We start from the raw sequence: 22,151 nt of genomic DNA on the forward strand, positions 1-22,151 counted from the left end.
CAAGTGAAAAAAGAAGCCCTACTTATGTTGCTTATTCCAGGGTTCCTTAAAGTTTTTAAGGTAGTATCTTTTTTAACTATCAACAAATCCCAGGATCCCATAATGAATTTATCCTGCTAAAATTTCTCTGTGCGGTGATCTTCCATTGTCTGCCAAAAGCTATTAAAATTGCATTAAAAAAAGGCAAAAATATGGTCACATGATCAAATTATATTCCGCAAGGCCAAAACGGAGGCAAGTTAATGTGCGTTGCCAGTATTAAATCCAGACTATGTAACTTTTGAAAGAAGACATAACACAGTATTCCTCTTACAAGTGAAATTTTGGCCCATCGATCATTATTCTCAGGATTCTTGTTGCAACAGCTTTGCTTGGTATTACTTGGTTTACCTGGTATGACCAGTAGCTTATGGTGGAGAATGATAGATGCTGTGGAACTTACATTAATGAGTATGTTCTCTGACTTTATGTCTCTGACTTTAAATCTCTTTTTCAAAATGATCTCCTGCCACGCTACATTTTAGCATGTCTGTGATGTGCTAAAATGTAGTGTAGCGTAAACATGATGGTGTCTTCAATGCGGCTGACTCAAGACTGACTGCTGTTCAGCAAAAGTTACATAATCTCGCTTTAAACATTGGTAGTGTAAACTTTGCCCTCACTTGTAGATCCTAATATGAGATTTATTTAAGATGGTAGAGTATGATTGTGCATCTGTCTGTGTGCATGTGATTGGGATTTTGCAGTTTTGTTGTGTGCTAATCATGTGTGCATCAAAACTCTAAACCTTTCAAAACAACCCAAAGATGGATTGAGGGATTACGCGTTCTCATCTCCAAGCAGCTTTCACACATTCCAAAAGTGCCCTCAGTATTAAAGAGCAATCTGCAAATATGACCCTACAAAGCCCCGGGTGTACACAGCTGCAGTTGCAGCCAAAACACATATGTTGTTTTTGCTAGTCAGGGCCCATAACTGCTTACATCTGTTCGAAACAGACTCCACAAACATGATGTATGCTAACCTAAGCTGAACATGTAAGATTGATTCACATGTTGGTTCATGTTCACTGATTTAGGGCGATGGTTCTCAATGTAGGGGTCAAGAACCTCCAGGGGGTCACAAGATAAATCTGAGAGGTTGCAATATCATTAAAATGATATGATATAATCAATTAGAGATGATGGTTGTCAGATACAATTATAAAGCTTGTAACACTTTACTATATGCAAAATCTATAATATGCTCTTGACAGGATGTATGGCAAATTAAAACTGCAGTGCAGAACGTTTGTCTTCCCCTTCTGGCAGTGAGAGTAATTACACAAACGCTACTGACGTGCGCTTATGACATTTGCCTACAGGTGATCTCATTCCAGGGTCCTGTAGATAGAGAAATTTTTACAGTTCCAAGACAATAACGCAGCATCTGTGTCTACCTTCATTTCCTTCTCTTCTTTTACAACGAAAATGGTTATCCATTGTTTGTTCTCGCCATCAATCACTTTCTTTTTTTAATGTAATCCTTCCTCTGAACGCAGATTTGCTTTGCCACACTCCTTGTTGCTGTAGCCTATCTGTTGCTACAGTTGCCCACTACTGGGGTGCCAGCGCAGAATGTGGCCACACACATTTAAAACTTAAAACTCGTTTACCGTGAAATACAAAGAGATTTAACTGGCAGTGATAAATTGTTATTTTTTTAAAAGTTGGTTTTAATAGTGATGGCTCTGTAAAATTCTGCATTTGTAGAATTAATGGTGCCAGTGCATTAAATAAAAGTCAGATAAGGACAAATCTCTGAGCAAAGCTTTCTGTCCTCAGGCTGTTTCAAACATCAGTTTGGCACTACATGGAGCTAGGATTTAGAATCACAAGTGACTGACTGCGTACCTCTCAGAAATCCTTAAATGCAGCCGAATGTGGAGCAAGTGGATTTAGTGGATTCAGAGATTTAGCACGCCGCTGATGACAGTGATGGAGTCTTGGCCTTCATGGTCATGCTCTTTACAGTGGAGATCTATGAAGGCTTCGCTGCCCTCCCTGCTCACTCTGCACTTTCATCAAGCTCCACGTGTCAAACAAGAAGCAATGTAATGGACTCTAAAGCTTTCTAGCCCCAACACCGACAAAACTCTGGGCATGCTGCTCCAAGTGCCAGACTGGAGTAGAATCTTGTTTCGTGTACAGTAGTGTCCCGGTGTGTGTAATCAAGTGTTGCTATGAGAGAGGGAACGACAGGCAATTTAAGAATGATTAAAAGCCACTTAATCACCCTGTCACTATACTGTATGTGTGTGTGTGTGTGTGTGTGTGTGTATGAGTGTGCTGTACATCCGTGTATGTGCTTTCTTGTTTCTTGGTGCGTTTTTCCCCAGTAAAGTTGCCTTTCATCACAACAGCTCGCTTGGACGAGCAGCCATAACTCATTGAAAGTGGCCGCCAGACGGAGGACATGATTTCCTGTCTAAATTAATGGGATAGATTGGACCAACCAGAGTTGGCACTGAACAAGTAAACATTACACACACACTCAGAAGCTTGCATCAGTGTCTCTGTCATTCTTGCATACAGATTTTCTTTCTCTCCCCATCTCCCTCCCTCTTTTCCTCCTGTTTTCCCTCTCCCTCCAACAGAGCAAAGAAGCTGCACCTACATTTTCCGTCACACAAATATGTGAAATATAAAGAGACAGCAGCTCCAAACTCTGTGGTGTGCCGCCACAATGATGCAGGCGTGTGACTTTGCAGTAGCTCAGTTGGGACGCAGTCACAATGCTACTCAGCCCCCTGGGGTGGGGGTGGGGGTGGGGGGGTCCCTGTACCTGCTGCGGCACAGAGACATATTGCACCAGCCTGACTGCCATGAACTGACTCCCCCCCGTGTTTGTAGCAATACTACAATGTAAAATGCTCATTTACAAGTAAAAGTCCTGCATTTAAGTTATTACCTAAATAAAAGTAGTAATTTGTATCAAAAGTAGAGGTTGGGCAGTAAAATGTCCCCTGTGATTGTTATATTGTTATATATTACAATATTAGATTGCCAGTACTGATGTAACAAAGTGTAGGTAGCATTTTCCTGTTGTAGCTGGTCGTGGTGGAGCTAGTTTGAACTAAAAAGATTCACAAGAGAAATCTGAGGGGTCATGACAGGAAAAGGAGAAACAAACAAAGGAGAGGAAAGAACACTGTATTTAGCTTTTGGACTTCTCTTTTTATGTATGAGAAGGTTAGAGGGGAAATAACTCTTTGGTGCAACTGCTAACACCTCATAGGCATCTGACCACCAACCACAGGTTCACAGGTCAGGAACCACTGGTTTAAAGAGGTGGTATTATGCTCATTTTCAGGTTCAAAAACTTAATTAAGGGTTGTACCAGCACAGGTTTACATGGTTTAATTTTAAAAAAACACCATATTTTTCTCATACTGCACATTACTGCAGCTCCTCTTCACCCTGTGTGTTGTACGCTCCGCTCTTGAGCTACAGAGTGATGCATCTTACTTGTACAAAATCTTTGTTGGGAGTTGCACATGCGCAGTTCCCAGGTAAGGACTACTAGCCAATCAGAAGCAGAGAAGGGCGGGTCGTAAGAAACAAGGTAATGTGATCCAAATCAAAGCCGCTTTCAGACTGCGACCGATACTCACAAGTCCAAAACCACACAACATCATTGTTCCACATCTTACCGTAAACCACTACAAAAATTACCATATTTCAACTCAATTTTATGTAAAAATTGGCCAAACAATTTGAACATTTGCTCAATAGCTGTCACATCAGGTGTAACATTAGCATTATAGTTATAACTTAAGCTGTGTTAGCCAACGTTTACAACAACTCTGCACTTGAACAGTCTGTGAAGTTACATTGCCGTGTTTATTTTAAATATAATTCACAACCAATAAAGTATACTTATAAGTTGTGATTGTGAATTTCCAGGCCCAAACAGAGTCGGAGTTGTATCGTCTTTTAGGACTAAACGTTGAACTGTTGCCGGTGTTCTGATGATCTATGCTGCCTTGCCGAAAAATGCTGCCATAGCGCAAATCGATAGACTCGACTCTACTCGGCCCTGCTCCGTTTTCCATTGCAGATAGTACCCAGAGATAGAACGTAGCTTGTCGTCATAGCGACGCCACACACAACTGCCGCGACATAATGTTCTATGCGACACACACTCCCGCGATCCATACAGCTTTCTCTTTTTTAAGTTAAAACGTTTCAACATTACTGAGAATGTAAAGACAGATAAGCGGTATGAAAACTTTCCAGCTGTGTTTTCCTCTAGCCGGCCTCACACGCTCCTCCCACAGTTTGGCACAGGCTTCCCCCGCCGCCACTTGCGGAGCTCCTCAGCTCCGAAAACCTTCAAGCACATTTTTGTTCCGCCATCACTTCTCGTAAAACTGTCAATATTCGAAATTTACACAGCTGATTTCTCACCTCAAAACTTCTCAGAAATTGATTTAGTGATGAAATTCCAAACGAAAACTGTAAAATATAAAACTTTCTGTTGCTGGCCTCGTGCACACAGCGATGATGCAGTGAATAGTGAATATTCTCTCTGACCAATCAGCAGTCTGTCGTGTTTTCACGTTACATTTTAGTATCCCTCAGCTCGCTTGGAACCTCAACGGAGGTGAACTGTTTATGAAAAAAAGTAACTGGAAGCAGGTACAGGTGCAACATTTCTACAATGGAAAACCAAACAAAGGCGAGTCGAGCCAAGTCGAGCTGGTACTGAGCAGTGGAAAAGGGGCTTAACTAAAATCAAAGGACCTCCGCTCAGACTAGCTTGGTTTGAGGGCGTGCCTGACCCCGCTAGTTGCTTGGCAAGCTTTATGACGCATTTTCATTGTGACGTCACAGTGAAGGAAGTGAAAGGCTGGACTACAAACGAGCTGTTTCCAAGCGGTTCAGAGCAGAGCTTTCTGTGGGAGATGGGAACTCCCTTTGGGCTGGACTTTGGGCTTTTTCACTTTGCAAATCTATTACATGCACAAAAAAGAGATATAACTCAATAAAGGAGAGGGGAAAAGCCAAAAAGCATAATACCACCTCTTTAATCTTTAAGGCATTGTATTTTATAATCTGAATCGTGAATCCTGAAAAGTAAGTTGTAACTCCAGCTGTACATGTGGTGAAGCAAAAAGTGCAATATTTCACAGTACAATGTAGTGGAGTAGAAGTATAAACTAGCATAAAATGGAAACACTCAAGTAACCACAATACTTGAGTAAATGTACTTAGTCACTTTCCACCACTGAACGTTGGTACTGTATGGGATGTGTGTGCAGAGGACTAAAATTAATTGTTAAAAGGTGCTGCAGCCTGCAGAGAAAAGCTACAGAGGTGCAGAGCAATGAAGTGTGAGAAGTGTGCGTCTCATCATTTCATTTCATCAGAGCAAACTGCACTGAAAGGCACTGTATTAAATTACCTTTTAAAAAGCAGGAAAGTGTTATTAGCAAGAGACAGGTGGCCGTTTACATCTTTCTTAACTTCCAGCAACTCCCTGCTGTCTGTTGTGACCATCGCAAATGTTAACCTGCACTGCCCTCTGCTGGTTAATACACCCAAGTCTTATGTGGACAGAGTATGATGAGAATTGGATGTCAGTTCAAAAGCAGTCATAACAACATTTTCTTTTTCCAGGTTCTGACCAGATGGCTTCTGGCTATGCCTCTAAGTTGGTGATTGTGCTCTAAAGTGACTTTGCTTTCACCTTTAAAACTACCTGGCATTCACAGTTACCTGCCTCCTCTTGATTCTGCAATCTCTTGCTCCTGCCCGACAGCTGCGGCCAGACATTCCCACCTCTCCCGAGCATGACTCACTATGTACTGCTTACACATGCAGGGAGGTAAGAGAAAGAGAGAGAGACATAAACACCCACAGACATGTACACACTCACTGGTTATAGAAGGTGATATTCACCAGGCCATCCGCCAAATCACCAGGCAAGCCAGGGTGGTCATAACCGACTGGAGAAGGGCGCAATTAACTTTGGTTAGCCTCCTGACAGCTCTACTTCTGTATGTGTATATTTGTGAAAGTGATAAAAAGTGTAATGCTGTCTGATTAAAACTTTACACATTGCTAACTCTCCTTAAACGAAATACAAAGCCTGGTTTTACTAGATTGATTGACAGCCAATGGTTTTGTGAAATGGATTTCATGTTTTTTTTTTATGTATACATGCAGCACATGTATTCATATCTTAAAGAGTTGGAACTAACATTTGTGGTTCCTAGTCCCCAAAAGTAGAATGGCTGCCAGAGCCTTCAGCTATCAAGCTCCTCTCCTGTGGAATCAGGTCCCAGTTTGGGTTTGGGATCAAATCACACCATCTCCACATTTAAGAGTAGGCTTAAGACTTTCAATCATCTTGCCGAATGGTGCACAGAGAACAAGCTACTGCTCAACCTCAGCAAAACCAAGGAGCTGATGATGATGATTTTTGGAAAAAGAAGACAAAGAAACACACCCATGTCTACATCAATAGTGCTGAGGTGGAGCAGATGAAAAGTTTTAGGTCCATCTCATATCTCATAGCTTCACTCTGGTAAAGAAAGCTCACAAATGGCTGCATTTCTTAGGGGAACTCAAGAAGGCAAAATTCCTGTGCCAAGTCCTTGTTAACTTTTACAGAGGAGCAATAGAAAGCATTCTGACTGGAAACATCTGTACGGCCCAGGACAGGAGGGCTCTGCAGCGGGTGATTAAACCCGCTCAGAAGATCACTGATACCCATCTACCTAGCATCAGTGATATTGGTGATGTGAGGTGCCTGCGCAGACCTGAAAGGATACTAAAAGACAGTACCCACCCTGGCCACAGCTTGTTCACCCAGTTGCCATTAGGCAAGAGATCCAGAAGGCAGTGAGACTCCTCAATTCATCCTAAGCACTGCACCGATTGTCAATTCAATTAGTAGCATAATGGGAACTACAACTTCATCTTGTTATATAATCATGTGATTTGCTGGGTCCCTGTAAATAATATTACAAAGAGTACGGTCTGGACCTGCTCTATATGAAAAGTGCAATGAGATAACTTTGTTATGAATTGGCAAATAAATAAATATTATAAATAAAATTGAATGGATTTGAATATACATGTGTACTGTGTGAGTATGTGGGGGGGTGACAGGGACAGAGAGAGGAATGCAGTCAGTTTGTTGTGTGTCTCGTTTCAACTCAGGTTTGCTGTCATCTGGTCAGATAGGCAGGTGTCCCTTCCAATGTCACAGACTCTCTGAGGCTTGGAGCTGACAGGAGGAGACCAGACTTCATTAGCAGGTCAATTAGCATTTCCCAGAAAACATCTGGAGGACACACTGGCCACCGCAGCTGCTATTACACACCTTTTAATTTCCCTTCTCCTTAGAATGGCACCAAAAACGATGTAACTGCAGTCTAATGACTCCATCTTTGACTTGTACTGAATGTTGAACTGCATTAAAGCGTGTAATTGGAGACTGTCTGGCAAAGTACCCAGGAGCGACTTAAAACAACTGTCAGAAATGTTTTGTTTTCACACACACACACACTTTGTGTTTAGACCTCATCATCAGCTTTTCCCTGTTTCTTATGGCCTCTCTTCAATACCTTATCCGTCTCCCATGGCCATCTCTCACAACTACTTCAAAACTCATCTTCACAAGATTGATTTGAGCCAAACAGAGAGCAACAGCGCTGTTGTCAGTTGTTCAGTGTAGTGCTGCAGGCAGACAGGCATTTGCAAAATTGTAGGCACATAACACACAAACACACACACACAGCGCACTGACATTGATACATCCACATAGGATAACAGAAATACGAGGGAAGAAATGAGAAAAACAACTCTATTTATTCTCAGCTGACCCAACCACAGCTAAAGGCGGCCGCCTCACATCACGCCTGTCGGGTGGGGTTGTCTTTTTGTGACTTCTTGATGGGGGTTTTTCTCCTTTTGTTTTAATTTCGATAATCAAGGAAAATGTATTCTACATATGAGACAAGGGAGATGGATGGTGCAGTTGACAGGAAACTAGAGACTTAGGGGACACATTGATAGATAAAAATGTCCACATAGAAAAGGCTGAAGAAATGTTATTGGGTAGTCTGTACTTGTTGAATCTGCTCTAGAATATGCCTGGGTCTAGTGAGAGGCTGGTTGTTTGTAGGCAAGAAGATGTGAACGTGGATTGTATGGGTTTATGCATAAACAATTCATACAGCCAGCCTGACTCTCTGCTTTTGCTGGGACAGATGCTTCGGCTGGACTGCATCAGCCAGAAAGATACCAGTTGTGGTCATGGACTGTTCACTGTTTCACATGGCTGATGATGTTTGACAACATAGTAGAGAAGCTTTTAACTGTAGTTTGTGTCACTGTCCCAAACCATTACCAAACCTCCATTACTGAGGACACCTACTGATGTTTTCACTTCGAACTTCAGCTGCTTTTGCTGTCATTCATCTATGTGATATCACTGGGGCTGGAAGACATGGCATTTATAATATATAACATTGCAATACAAATGCATAATTATTGAGAAAGCCAAGAAAAGCAATAATGATCTATGTAAGTTAAACCAACATTTAGAAACAACTGTAAAGTTATATGCTCTATTGTACTCATTAGTCACCAATTGGAGCTTTAATAGCTCAGTCAAGCCTGCTGCTATAAAGCACAGGATTACACAATTAATGATTACATATTTAATAGAAGGCTTCTGAAATTCTTGATGGGTTTATAGGCAGTTGATTATTTGTATTGTTTTTTTTGTTTAGTTGGTGTTTCAAAGGCCTTTTTCATGGAAGACATTTTGACATGTCACAGGCAGAAAAGAAGTGAATAATGAATGAATTTTATTTTGCTGTTTCAGTTTTAGTGTCCTGGTATTGTGCATGCTGGCTCACTGTCACATTATAGTCATGGCTCAGTGTGACAATTAAATACAACGGAGCCATCGTTAATGTTATTTGTTGCACCTGTGCTTTTCTACTATGACAAGTCTGCAATATCTGGTCAATGTCATGCAATATGTGTGTCACTTCCCCTCATTGTCATTATTTATTCTCACTGCACTTCTTACATTAAAGTAGGCTACTGCCCTTCATTGAAAAAATAAATAAAAACACTTCTACTTTATCAATACCATTCTAAGCCATTTGACTTGAACCAAATTTCAGACCACATCTGTTAAAAAGAGGACATTAAAATAATAATTTAGGCAAAGTTGGAGGTGGATACAGTGTTTCTGTCAAATACTCTTTCTCCCCCATTCCAATAACTTGTATACTAATAGCCCTACAGAATATTGATTCTGCAGTTAATCCCACAGGTGGCTCATTACAATCCCTTATTTCCATTGGCATAACATACTCTGGTGAAATAGAAAATTTACTTACTGTCAACCTAACTGGGCATGGTTTAAAATCTTTTGCAAGTATACCATAATCATTTTAGTATGTCATCTGTTCCCTTTTGAATTATTAAGTAGGCTATGCATTAGTGGCTGAAATAATGAGAAATGCTATTAGTAGGCCTATTTTATAAAAAGGAAGAAGCATATCACCAGAAGGGTATTATTATGTCAGGACTTTTTCAATCCTTTACAAATAAACCGTTAAAAGATTAAATGACTTCTAAGAAAAATTAGTTAGTGAAAGTGATTTTATGCACGTTAGGCTACTAAATGCTAATGGTCATTTAGTAGGGGAATGGTCACTGCATTTGTATTTCAACACAGATGTGATCTGGATAGGACCACCTTGGACCAATGGTCGATATATGATGTTGTGTAACTTGTTTTCCAAAGTCTGCATGGGACGGCCTCGAAGCTCCAGAGTTTATAGGCTTATAAGTAGTAGTGACTGACCAGTCAACAGTGGTGTGCACTGGAGAAAAAATGGGCTATCCCCCAGACTTTTCCATCGAGACCTGGACTTTAATAGCCTTGGTCTTTACTCTCATCGCAGTGTAAGTATCGTGTCTGTCTTTAGAAATGGTTGGAGATAAAGTTTCCAAACAACAGAGTTCACATTTCCTCGAAAATTTTTGCTGTTTTCTTGTGAGACATCCCTTTCCAGGTGGAGGCTGTGTGAGTAGCATAAACGTTCCGTTTTACCAAAGGCCGTATGAAGTAGCAATAGACCTACCTATATAGCAAAATAATTATTACAAGTTATAGGCTTACGTTTTGAGGGAAACATGATGCCGACCGAATTTCGTTTTCTATTAACATTGACTACATTTTATTTAAGGTATAACGTTAGTCACAACGTTGATACTGAATCTTTTGACAAGGTTTCGTTTTGCGCAAAAATGGGCAATCTTGCGTTAGTCTACAATACCCAGCAAACATTTCGACGTTTAAAAAAAGCAGCCGGATGTTAAAATCGGGAATAGCCAAAACGAAATGAAAAACCGACGTCGTCTCACCTGCCGTTTTCTCCTAGCCTACTGCACAACGTCAAGTCACAACAGAGAAGTTGTTTCAACGTGTAGTCTTCAACTTAAAAATCAAGAGAGATTCAATTCTACGTTACGTGCGCGGGAGCGAGCGAGCGAGCGAGAGATTATTGTTATTATTTATTCTCCTGCAAATTAGTGAGAATAAGATGATACAGTAGCTCCTCTGTCTGTCCTCTCTGCTCCACCTGAAGCGGCTGTGAGCTGCACTTTAATAGAGGCGCTGAAATTAACTTGTGTGGATTTGTGGTGAGGTTAATCACCTGATAGGCATAGGAGGCATTATACATATTTCATTTCAAAATCTATGTTTTGTCCCCCCCTTTCCTAAGTTTTATTTGGCATTGCCTTCCTGGCTCAGCCGATTTCGGAGCTAGCTCATATAGGAGGTGGTTTACTAAATGACCAGTCAATCACTCACACACTCCACATTGAAAATGTTGAGGGAGAAAAAAAGAAGTTGCTTGAGGCCGGTGCAGCAAAGTGCCTCAATATTACAGACTTTTCTTTTGTGCTGCTGTTACTTCTAGCTGAAGGTAATGGTGATTACGTCTGCAGCAGGGGTGGGTACATCTAATGTAGGCCTCTTAATTTTGATATATTTTCCATACCTGTTATAACTTAACCAGTCTGTAATCTGCATTTTGCTTCATTAACCGAAATGAGCTGTCACCCAGGCTGAGTGCGCGCAGTGACCCAGTAAAGCACTGGTCTGGTGCTTGTCACAGTCACAGAACTGGGCAGATGCAAACATTTAGAAAATCAGGCAAATATCTTTTCAGTTTAAGGCTTTATGTTCTACTAATACAACTGAAATCCAGTGAGCGCACACCATGGCACTGGTGACCCTGTTGGAAAGCAGCCTGCATCGCTCTTTCACAAACAGACACCTGTCAGTGAAATACTTTCACTTTCCATTAATGGCGCATTCAAAGAGTCTTTAGTCTCTGTAGAGCAAATGATGACTAGGCTACACACTGTAAGATCTATGTCAGATGATCACTGCATTGATTGAGATATATTAAAAGTGTCCTGTTGTTGATCAGAGCATCGCTTTGGACATAAGCCTGTTTCTTTTCTTTAATACACAGTGGTTACTATCTGTTTTATAGCAATGCCCGACGGTGAGTCCATAAACAGAATGTCGCCGGTGAAACTAATCTTTCACTCAGCAGCTACCAGCTGTTATTTATTTTTGAGATGCACAGAGAGAGAGAGAGAGAGAGAGAGAATATGGTGGATAAAATCGTTCTGTTGGGTTATGCATGACGCACAGCTTCCTCTGTATGTAGGTTTACCTGCTTCAACAACGAGCTGCTCTCTTGTTACTGCCACAATAATTCTTTGCATTGTGAAGATTATTTAGATGCCTCAGGAATAATCAGGTTGTATTGGCAGCCTGTGCTACTGCAAAGCAAGCAGTTTGGTTGGCTACATCTCCATAATAAAAAAAAGGTAAAAAAAGTTGGCTGGGCAGCAAAAGTGATATTTTAAAGTGATTTTATAAACACCTTCATGGAGATTTAAAAAGAAAAATAATTTAGAAATTGAATTGTAGAAATAGCTAAATTACAGATAATCAGCTTCTTCACTGCATTTGCAGGAATATTTTAATGGGCTACTTAAAAAAATAAACTCTAACCCTAATATTCCCCGGGGCAAACTCCAGGCTTTGCGGGGAAATCGAAAGCGCTTGGAGATCCCCCACCCTCCTCAGAGAGGTGATAGCAAGGAGAAAGGCCATCTTGAGGGTCAAGTGCTTAGCCTCAGCTGACTCCAGAGGTTTGAAGGGGGCCTCAGCCACCGCCCCAAGAACCACTGCCAGATCCCAAGTGGGAACCTTGGACCGAGTCGTAGGTCTCATCCTCCGGGCACCACGGAGGAAACGTACAACCAAGGGAAGTTTCCCCAAGGACCCCTCCCTCAGAGGGGTGTGGAAAATAGCTGCCACGTACACCTTGAGGGTGGAAGGGGAAAGACCAGCAGAGAACCGGTCCTGGAGGAACATAAGTACCTGAAAGACTCCCCTACCCCGGTCTTCCCTGAGCTCCGTCGGGAATGGATGACGGTCCTCAGATCGCGTCTCTCAGACTGCTGAGGATGAGAGCGCCATCTCGCTGCCCCAGCTCCTCGGGGGGGCCCCCGAGAAGCGACACTCTGCTTCCTCTCCTCTCCGTAGGAGCTCGTAGAGGGAAGGGACCTACGCCTGGCAGCCTCAGCTGCCTTGGGTCCAGACCGGCGAGGGAGGTACTGGCGGAACGCTTCGCCCTGCGTCTAACGCTTTGTGGTTCTGCGAAGCTCCGCCAGATCTTCCTCAGAGGGACCCCCCCTCTGAACCATCTCCTGTAGCAGGTCGGCTTGGTAGGCTTGAAGCACCGTGGTGTGCAAGCTCGCACCTGCCTGGCCCGCTGCCATGTACGCCTTCCCCACGAGCGTGGATGTGGTGCGACATGGTTTGGATGGTAACGCCGGCTTCTCCAGGAAGGACGCAAGTCGAGGGGAGAGATAGCTCGCAAGCGCATCCTCCACCCGAGGCATCCTCCCATAACCACGGTCCCTAACCCCCATCACATTACTGTAGTTCAGTGATCGGGGTGTGGAAAGCCGTGTAGAGAAGGGTCTGCCCCATGATTAATCAGTTCATCATGTAAATCAGGAAAGAATGGCAGAGACCGGCGTGGAGGTGGCACGTGGTGCTTAAGAAACCTTTCATCAAGCTTACCATTAGCCTGTGGTGTCTGCTCCTCCTGTGGCCAGTTGATGTTGAGCTTAGCCACGGCTCTAGTCACCACCTCCAGCAGCACGTCATAGTCGGGCGCCGCCAGATGACGCCGCCCCGACACCTGGAAGTCATCGTCTTCGTCGATGTCTTGTCATTATGCAGCTATTATTTTTGAATTGGTAAGGCTACAGCCTACTTCTTATTTCTCTCATAAATACAGAAACGGGAGAGGGAGGTCACATTAAAGTAGAAATAAAATATGTAAAAAGTATTGGTATAGGTATCGGCAATACCAGCCTGGGTATTACTTGGTTTTGGATCGGATAGGAATTAAGTGGTATCGCATATCACTAGTCCATAGACTGAGTGCATCCAGGAAGCGTCCCAGCGTCAAGCAGTACAGCGCAGATGAACCGGGCAGGAAGTCAGACACGGTCTGGAGAGAAACGGTCAATTTTCAAAATAAAATACCCGTTACGGACTTCCAATCGTATATCAACAATAAACACATTTATATCAGACCAAAAAAAACATTTTTACTACGTAGCCTACTTAAGCACAAAAAGCAAGCACTAATCACCAAATCAAAAAAATGTCGGCAAAGTCCAGCAGATAAAACGCTCTTATTCTGAAATGCTCCCTGTGGTAGTTCTAGATGCACCCCTCAAGACCATAGACTGTATATAAGCTCAAGATGAGAAACAAGAGCTTTGAAGAATGTAGTAGAAGCACAAAAAGGACAATTAAAAACAAGTCATTAACGTGGGGCAGGCTACATGCTTCGCTGCTGAAATGCTCCTGAGAGTTTCCAGTGTTGATGCTGTAAATAAACCACTGCGTTACGTCCGTCCCACATGAGGGTGAAGGGATATTTGTTAATATGTGCTAATAAGTTTGTCATTTGTTTGAAATACAAATGTTTGAAATACAATGTTTATTAAAACGTGTCTGCTTAGAATCTAGTGCGTTTGTTGGTAATTGTCATTGTTGTGGTGGTTTACCATTGAAACCATGAGTGAAGGGTTTCATTTGATAAGAGCTGCTGAATTCTCCCGGTACAGCGTATCGTCACTAGTGATGGCAAGTTCGAATCTTTTGACAGACTCGTTCAATCAAATCTCGTTCATTAAAAGGAAACTAATCTTTTTTTGAGTCATTTTGTTCATTTGAACTAGGCTGGTTATTGCAGCACTGCAGCCCTCTAGTGGGCGATTAAAAAACAGTGCCATTCTCAAACACGGAAGGCTGCCTGGCTTGCTTTATTTGACAAAGTATAATGCACATATTCACCTCTTGATTACTGTATATCATCATTATATAAACCCCCCTGGGCCCACAACCAAATTTAAACCATGTAAAAACCACAGAAATATGTTGTCAATATGTAATCACCACTACTCCGGCTAAATCCTTCCATTTTCACAATCTTTCCCAAGTATACAACCAGACCAGCCATATAAAGGCTTATGTATATAATTACGATCATTATCTCTAAAGTGCTCATTCATACAGTAGCCTAACGTCCCTATCCATGAGTAAAATATTAATATCAGATTTGCAGTAAATATACTGAAGTAATAAGCTTGATACACTATATGAATAAACACACTCTTATTAAAATTAAACCAATTTAATAATAATCTGGATCAAGCCACCAAGTTCTTAAAGAACTCCAGCACAGAGAGAGGAACAGAGAAATAAACACACATAAAGCAGCAGTTTGGCAGGTCTGGACGCAGAATGGCCCACATCAGGTCCGGATTCTGCAGACAGAGAAACACACATGAGCACATCGCTCTCAAACACTGCAGGTTGTTCACCAGTCACGAGCTGTGAAACAACAGCACTGCTCTGTTAGTAAATAAAAAGGAAAAGTTACGTTGTTTCTCTGGTGGGCCTGGATCAGCTTTTAGCAGTTTACAGGGCTAACGCCAACGTTGCTACGTGGCTGTGTTTTAATGTTTTAATGACCGGGTCTGTTTGTTTTGGAGAGGAGACGACCTCAGAGGTAATTCGGCTCCAGGTAGAACCCTGTCAGGGCTCTGAAGTGGAGCGGACCCAGAACAACTCTCATCAGCTGTTAGCTGTAATGTTAAACACTAGCAGGGCTAAAGTTACGGTACGGCTGTGTTAAAACTATAACTTAGCACAACATCACTGTGCTGTAATAATGTTATGCTTTATAAAATGTCACATAATTAACAAAATAGCTATATAATATCAGTCCAGTGACTGCTACCTGTCAGCCGACCTGCCTCTCATTCTCCGGCGCTGGCAGTCACTCAGCCTACAGAATGAACGAAAGACTGAGGAGGACCCATGTGAGCGGTGAACGAGTCGTTCATTCCTGCTCCACAGTAGCTGTCACGTGACAAATGAACGACTCAGACATAGAGACCCACAGTTGAGAGTCGTGAACTAATCAATTCTGTTTCCTGTGCTGCCTGCTTACCACAGCCCTGTAGCTCAGCTGTCACGTGACAAATGAACGACTCAAATAGACCCACAGTTGAGAGTCGTGAACTAATCAATTCTGTTTCCTGTGCTGACGGAGACCATGCAGCTGACGTGTGACGAGTGAACGTAAGAGTCCAAGATCCTTCACGCATGCGTGAAAATGAACGAATCACTCACTGAGACAATCCGTTCCTCCCGAGTCATATACACCATTAGGTCTTATGAACAAAACGTTCTTTGAACGTCACAACACTAATCGTCACACACGGTTGTTGTTTGTTTGTGTTCACTATAATTAGCTGAGCTAAACTTCATAGTCCACATAGTGGGCTCCTTACCAGTGTGGGCCCTGGATCGGCCGCCTCCATGCACCCACGCTACCTCTGCTTATGGTTACAAACTCAATTTCACTTTACAACCTGTTGTAATGTGACAAATAAAGAGACCTTGTACCTTCTACACCATGAATGGTGAAATAAGTCAGGCTATGTCAGCACTGGACTAAAGGCGATGGAAGTTCTTTTTGTAGTTGTTTTTTGTCATAAAAGAGCTGGGGGTGTTTATTCGAAATAAGTTTATAGTAGCTTTCATGTACTAATGAATCTTTAGGTATTTGTTTTCTTTTTCAGGCTGTAATGAAAACATAAAGGTTTGATCTTTTTAAAGTTTTAAGTGAAACTTACCCTCACACCTCTGCTCGTGTTGAAGGTGGGTTGAGTTATGATTAACTCATGTCACCAGAATCGGTGTACTAATATATAATGTCACAGTGGGTTCATTATTACAGTATACGATTGTGTGGATATATAATAACAGGTATAAATCTAGTCTTTGTAAAACAAAAAACTAAATAACAACAAAAATTGCAATAAAAGTCCATATTCTTTATCATAAAAAGTACTATAAAAGAAACGGCAATATAAAAGAAAATCTGTGTAAAGACAAAGCATGGAAGAAATATACCCTGGTGGAATATCCTAAGTAAAATGGCTTTTTTAATAACAGATGGATTACTTGGTCTCGGTTTTCTAATCCTGCTTTTAATCCTCAGATATGGATATGCTCCATATGGCTTTTTCAAGAAAATAGGCATCTGTGGACCCACACCATGGCCCTTTATTGGGACATTTTTGGAATACAGAAAGGTGAGACACAGATGAAAAATTGATACAATGATATTAGCGGACACTTTGCTTATGGCTGGTGGTTTTGGCTGTTTTGAGACCTCTTTGAGTCACTCCTCTGTGGGGTTTTTCCTCAGGGCATCCACAATGTTGACACAGACTGCTTTCAGACATATGGAAAGGTTTGGGGGTAAGTGTGTGTGCATATATTGTTTGACATTAACAAAGAATATATTATACAATACATAACTTGTGCAATGCTCCAGGTTGTAACTGAGTCACTACAATATCTGCTATTGCGGCACAAGGTTGTACGATGGCAGGAAGCCTGTAATGGGTATAATGGACACAACTATGATCAAAACAGTCTTGGTTAAGGAGTGTTATTCTAATTTCACCAACAGACGGGTAAGGAAAAAACACAGTAGGGGCAATATCCCAAGTTAAAACCTCAATACTAATTGAAGATCACAATATATAAAGAATGCTGTGTGTGTGTGTGTGTGTGTGTGTGCGAATGTGTATGTGTGGATTAGGATCTGGGCCTGAATGGACCCTTATACGATGCTTTAATAATACTAGAAGATGAGGAATGGAAGAGAATTCGCAGTGTACTCTCTCCATCATTCACCAGTGGACGACTGAAAGAGGTTCCAAAGCACACTGCAGCTACACTTTTAAAATTATTCACACGTGCACTGAAATGGCTTGGTGATACCTGTATGTAAATATTTAATGATTTATTGGTTTCATTGTTTACTTTTGGGCAGATGTACAAGATAATGTTGCAACACTCGAGTAACCTGATGAAGAGTCTTCACAAGAAAGCAGAGGCAGATGAAGTCATAGAGGTTAAAGAGTGAGTAATGTTTAGGTTTGCGACTCTTCATCAGTTTCATTCAGTTCTGGTAATTGAGTTTTTTTGTGCAATTGTGCTAGTCAATAAATAGAACATTTCTTAACGCAAACAGAGTTTTTGGACCTTACAGTATGGATGTTGTGACCAGCACTGCCTTCAGCGTGGACATTGATTCCATCAACCATCCCACTGATCCTTTTGTAGCAAACATTAAGAGAATGGTCAATTTCAACCTCTTGAATCCCTTGCTTGTAATTGTGGGTATGTCAAACATTATGCTGTAACCAGAATGTCTATCTTGCCCACTTGAGCCCTGAATTAACTATATGTTTTCTTATTCATTTTAGCTCTGTTTCCATTCATGCGGCATATTTTTGAGAAGATGAATGTGTCCTTGTTCCCTGCTGAAGTGTCTGATTACTTCTACAACTTTCTAAGAAGGTCAAATCAGACCGGAAGAAGAATGAACACAAAGTAAAGTGTATAGCTACAATGGATTTGATGTTGGTTGTTGTGTTTTGTATTTAGTATTACTAACCTTTCCCTTAAAAACACATTGGAAAATCAAAATAGGATGTTTTATCTTGCAGAACCGAGTGGACTTCATGCAGTTGATGGTGGACTCTCAGATTTCGGAGAACAAAGAGGATACAAGCTCCCAAAAAGGTAGAAACATAAACCAAATGGAGGAATTTAAGCTCATGACTTTGTGTAGTCGTGGCTGAAGGGTCACTTTCAATATATCATGGGTCACATTCTTCTTTAAGAAAAATCCATTGCTTTTCATTGTGCTCAAGTTGGATGTTTCATAGTATGTGTATTATAGGATGTATCTTGTGTACAGCTATTTAAAGTGGTTTTTAAAAGCTGCATTTATCCAGGAACTGATTTTTTGGCAGATATTTCAGAACTTTGACCACGTTTGTCAACATTCATGTTAAGCGAAAAAAGGAAAGACCACTCGATCATAATACTAGCACTAATGCATGTTGAGCCTTTACAGATTACAAAGTTGCGAGCAGTTACTTTGACTATTATCATGATAGTGATAGTAGTTTAATCATTGTGTGTTTGTATTGCAGGGCTGACAGATCACGAGATCCTTTCTCAGGCCATGTTTTTCATCTTTGCTGGCTATGAAACCAGTAGCAGCTCACTGGGATTTTTAGCGTATAACCTGGCAACCCACCCTCAGATCCAAAAGACCCTACAAGATGAGATTGATGAAACCTTCCCAGAAAAGGTGACATGAGTATTGTTTTTTCTACTGTAACTTTGTATCAGCAGCTGTTTCTGTGCTACCAGCCTGTAACTACTTTCATACTTTACCTCCCTCCAGGGTCAGCCAACCTATGAAGCCCTGATGCAGATGGAATACCTCGACATGGTGGTGAATGAGTCATTGAGGCTTTACCCTATTGCTAGTCGATTAGAGAGAGTTGCAAAGGCTTCTGTGGAAGTGAATGGTGTGACTATCCCTAAAGGAACCGTCATCATGATACCAGTTTACACTCTCCACCGTGACCCTACTTTGTGGCCTGAGCCTGAGAAGTTCAAACCTGAAAGGTACTTTACTGGATCAATGACAAGTTAAGATTAGATTTTACCTAAACTGCTTCATTTGACGAATCGCCTTAAAATGTTTGTGTTTCATTTTTTTAAGATTCAGCAAAGAGAACAAAGACAACATAGATCCTTATGCCTTTCTACCATTTGGAGCAGGGCCAAGAAACTGTATTGGCATGCGATTTGCTCTCTTGATGATGAAGTTGGCCATAGTGGAGATCCTACAGAAGTTCAGCTTTGTCACGTGCAAGGAGACACATGTGAGAAGACATTTTCAGTATTTACGACCTTAAACCAGTGACAGCTTTTTGTGTATGATTGAGTGACAGTGGATTTAAGGTTGGGTAGGGCTTCATTTGTGTCACATTTCTTGTTTTCCTAGGTTCCAATGGAGCTGGCAAGTGAAGGATTTCTCTTACCCAAGAATCCCATCAAACTGAAGCTGGAGCCCAGAACAACTGTTGCCGATTCGCCCTAAAGCTAACTCTGATTATCTGAAACGTGCCAGTTCTCACTATTAATCTGCTTCACTTTCAAATCAAGTCACCAGTTTATTCTGCCTCAAGTATCTCTTATAGAAATATGTAAAGAAACACACAAACTAACCATTTACCTATAGCAGTGGTTCTCTAACTGGAGGGCAGGCCGACCTGGGGGGGCATAGAACCACTGCAGAAGAGGGGGGAGTGTGGGGGCGTGGATGACCAGGGGGAAACTATGTTGAATGAACATGATTTATGATTGCTGATGCTATCGTGCTGACCTGAATCCTTTATTTTATTTCAATCAAATTCAACCAGGCTCCTTTTTTTTAGTTGTTGCTCCCATAGTAATTTTAATGACTGATAAGCATAAAATTATTTTCTGTTTTTGAAAGGAACAGAAAAAGTTTGAGAATTCAATAAGGAATTCAATAAACACATTTACTATGAATGTCATAATTATAGGAAGTACTGTACAGCCAAAACTTGGTTCTAAACAAACCACTGTTTATGTTAAATTTAATTTAAATTTACTGACACTTCTTTGTTTTGTCTCCATCAATTTTAATGGACAATGTAATTTGTTGTAAACTTTTTGATATCTTGCGTATTAAAGAATTACAAAATGTGAAAGCACCATTACTGTTCTAAAGCAGTGATAACTATTACTACTACTAATTAAATTGCAATATGTTATCACATGTCAACTGTTGAGACAGGCAGTGACAAACCTTTAGCTGTATCTAATGTGTGTGTGATCTGTAATTTTAGGCAAACTAGCTGAGCTCAGTTTGAAAATTTTACGGTAGTCGTGGAAAGTAACTAATTACTCATGTCATCTAAGGTACTTTTACTTAACAGTGGGTGGCAGTGGCGCAGTGGATAAGACTATGCCTTTGGTGTCAGAGACCCATCCACCATTGTGTTCCTGAGCTGTGTCCCTGAGCAAGACACTGAGCAAGACACTTAACCCCTAGTTGCTCCAGAGGTGTGCGACCTCTGACATGTATAGCAATTGTAAGTCGCTTTGGATAAAGCGTAAATGAATTAATGTAACATATCAGTGAGGTGTTCAGAATTACTGCACAATATTGGAAAAACTATTTTTCTTTTCTGCATCCTAGATTTATTGGGGTGATTTTTGGAGTGGAAAATGCATAGATATTAAAAATAAATAAGAATAAAGTTTTCTTTCTAGTCTAAAGACTTTTTTTGAGTGCAAAAGCTTTAATTCAGTAAACATATTTTAAACAACAAAAAGAAAGGTTTTGCAACCAAATCCACTGGTTTTGGTGGTTGTCTTCTGTTCTTCACTCATTTTTCATCGCTTGGAGACTTGGGCATCAAGAGCTCAGTTCTTATACGCTCATACCTCTCCAACAGAATTCAGACAGACTACATGTAGTCTGTCTCACTGTGCCGATCCAGGCAGAGAGGATACTGTTTCTCCATTACTGAGGACACTGATGTTACTGACGTTTTTACTTTGGCTGATGTGACTCTTTCACTGAACACATATGATTAGATACAATTTTGTTCAGCTGTTCTTACTATCATTCATCTGTGTGATACCTTTGGGGCTGGGAGACATGGAATTTATAATATATAACTTCATAAAATATATTTGAACTATCTAAACTGAACTGGGCAAATGCCTGTTAGCCATTTACAGGGATTAAAAACATTGCAATAAAAATGGATAATTTTTGAGATATACAACTTAATATTAAGAGGTTTTTAGCCACATCGCCAAGCCTTAATACATTTTGTTTTACTATGATGCGAATTACTTCTAGTATTAAATATGACCTTGTTATTGACATAATTAACAGTTGAGTAAACCATTTGAATATCTTTATACCATACATCCAAAATTGTAGATGCATTTGTAACATTTCATATTATATATGTTAGGCCCACATTAAGTTATTTTCAGTTGATTTTACAGTCAATGGGAAGTAACATGTACTTTTCTGTAATTTCCCCCAAACCCTTTGGCCACCATGTAGCCATTGGTATAGGCATAAACTGACTGAACGCAGCAATTACAGCATGATGTAGATGGCTAAAGGTCAATAGACCAAAGGTGAGTGGAGTGGACTGTTAAACACTTGTTTGTCACTGTCAAAATGTGCCATAGGTATCTTAGTATTTGACCTAGAGAAAAATGATGCATACAGGGCTTGACAAGTTGGGTAAGTGATGAAAGCCAGGAAAAAGCAATAATAATATTAATAATAAATAATTATAGCTATTAGTAAGTAAGTATATTTTCTCTAAAAGCTAAAAGTACTTACTAACCAGAGTAATTTTATAACAAATGTGAGTTAAACCAACTCTTGAATTCAATTGGAAAGGTGTGTGCACTATTCATTCATATTCATTTGTCACCAACAGGAGCCGTAAAAACTCAGTCAAGTCTGCTGCTATAAAGCACAGGATGAGTTAATGATTACATAATTAATGTGAGGC

The 22,151-nt window shown here is 40.9% G+C and overlaps 1 pseudogene; it reads left to right on the forward strand.

The window, feature by feature from the left end:
- Positions 1–9,820: 9,820 nt before the first annotated feature.
- On the forward strand, positions 9,821–20,321 carry LOC119905424 (annotated as a pseudogene).
- The last annotated feature ends 1,830 nt before the right edge of the window (positions 20,322–22,151 follow it).

This window comes from Micropterus salmoides, unplaced genomic scaffold (genome assembly GCF_014851395.1).
Source record: "Micropterus salmoides isolate LMB-PRFRI ecotype aquatic unplaced genomic scaffold, ASM1485139v1 Ms_hic_scaffold_16, whole genome shotgun sequence".
In the NCBI taxonomy this organism is placed as follows: domain Eukaryota; kingdom Metazoa; phylum Chordata; class Actinopteri; order Centrarchiformes; family Centrarchidae; genus Micropterus; species Micropterus salmoides.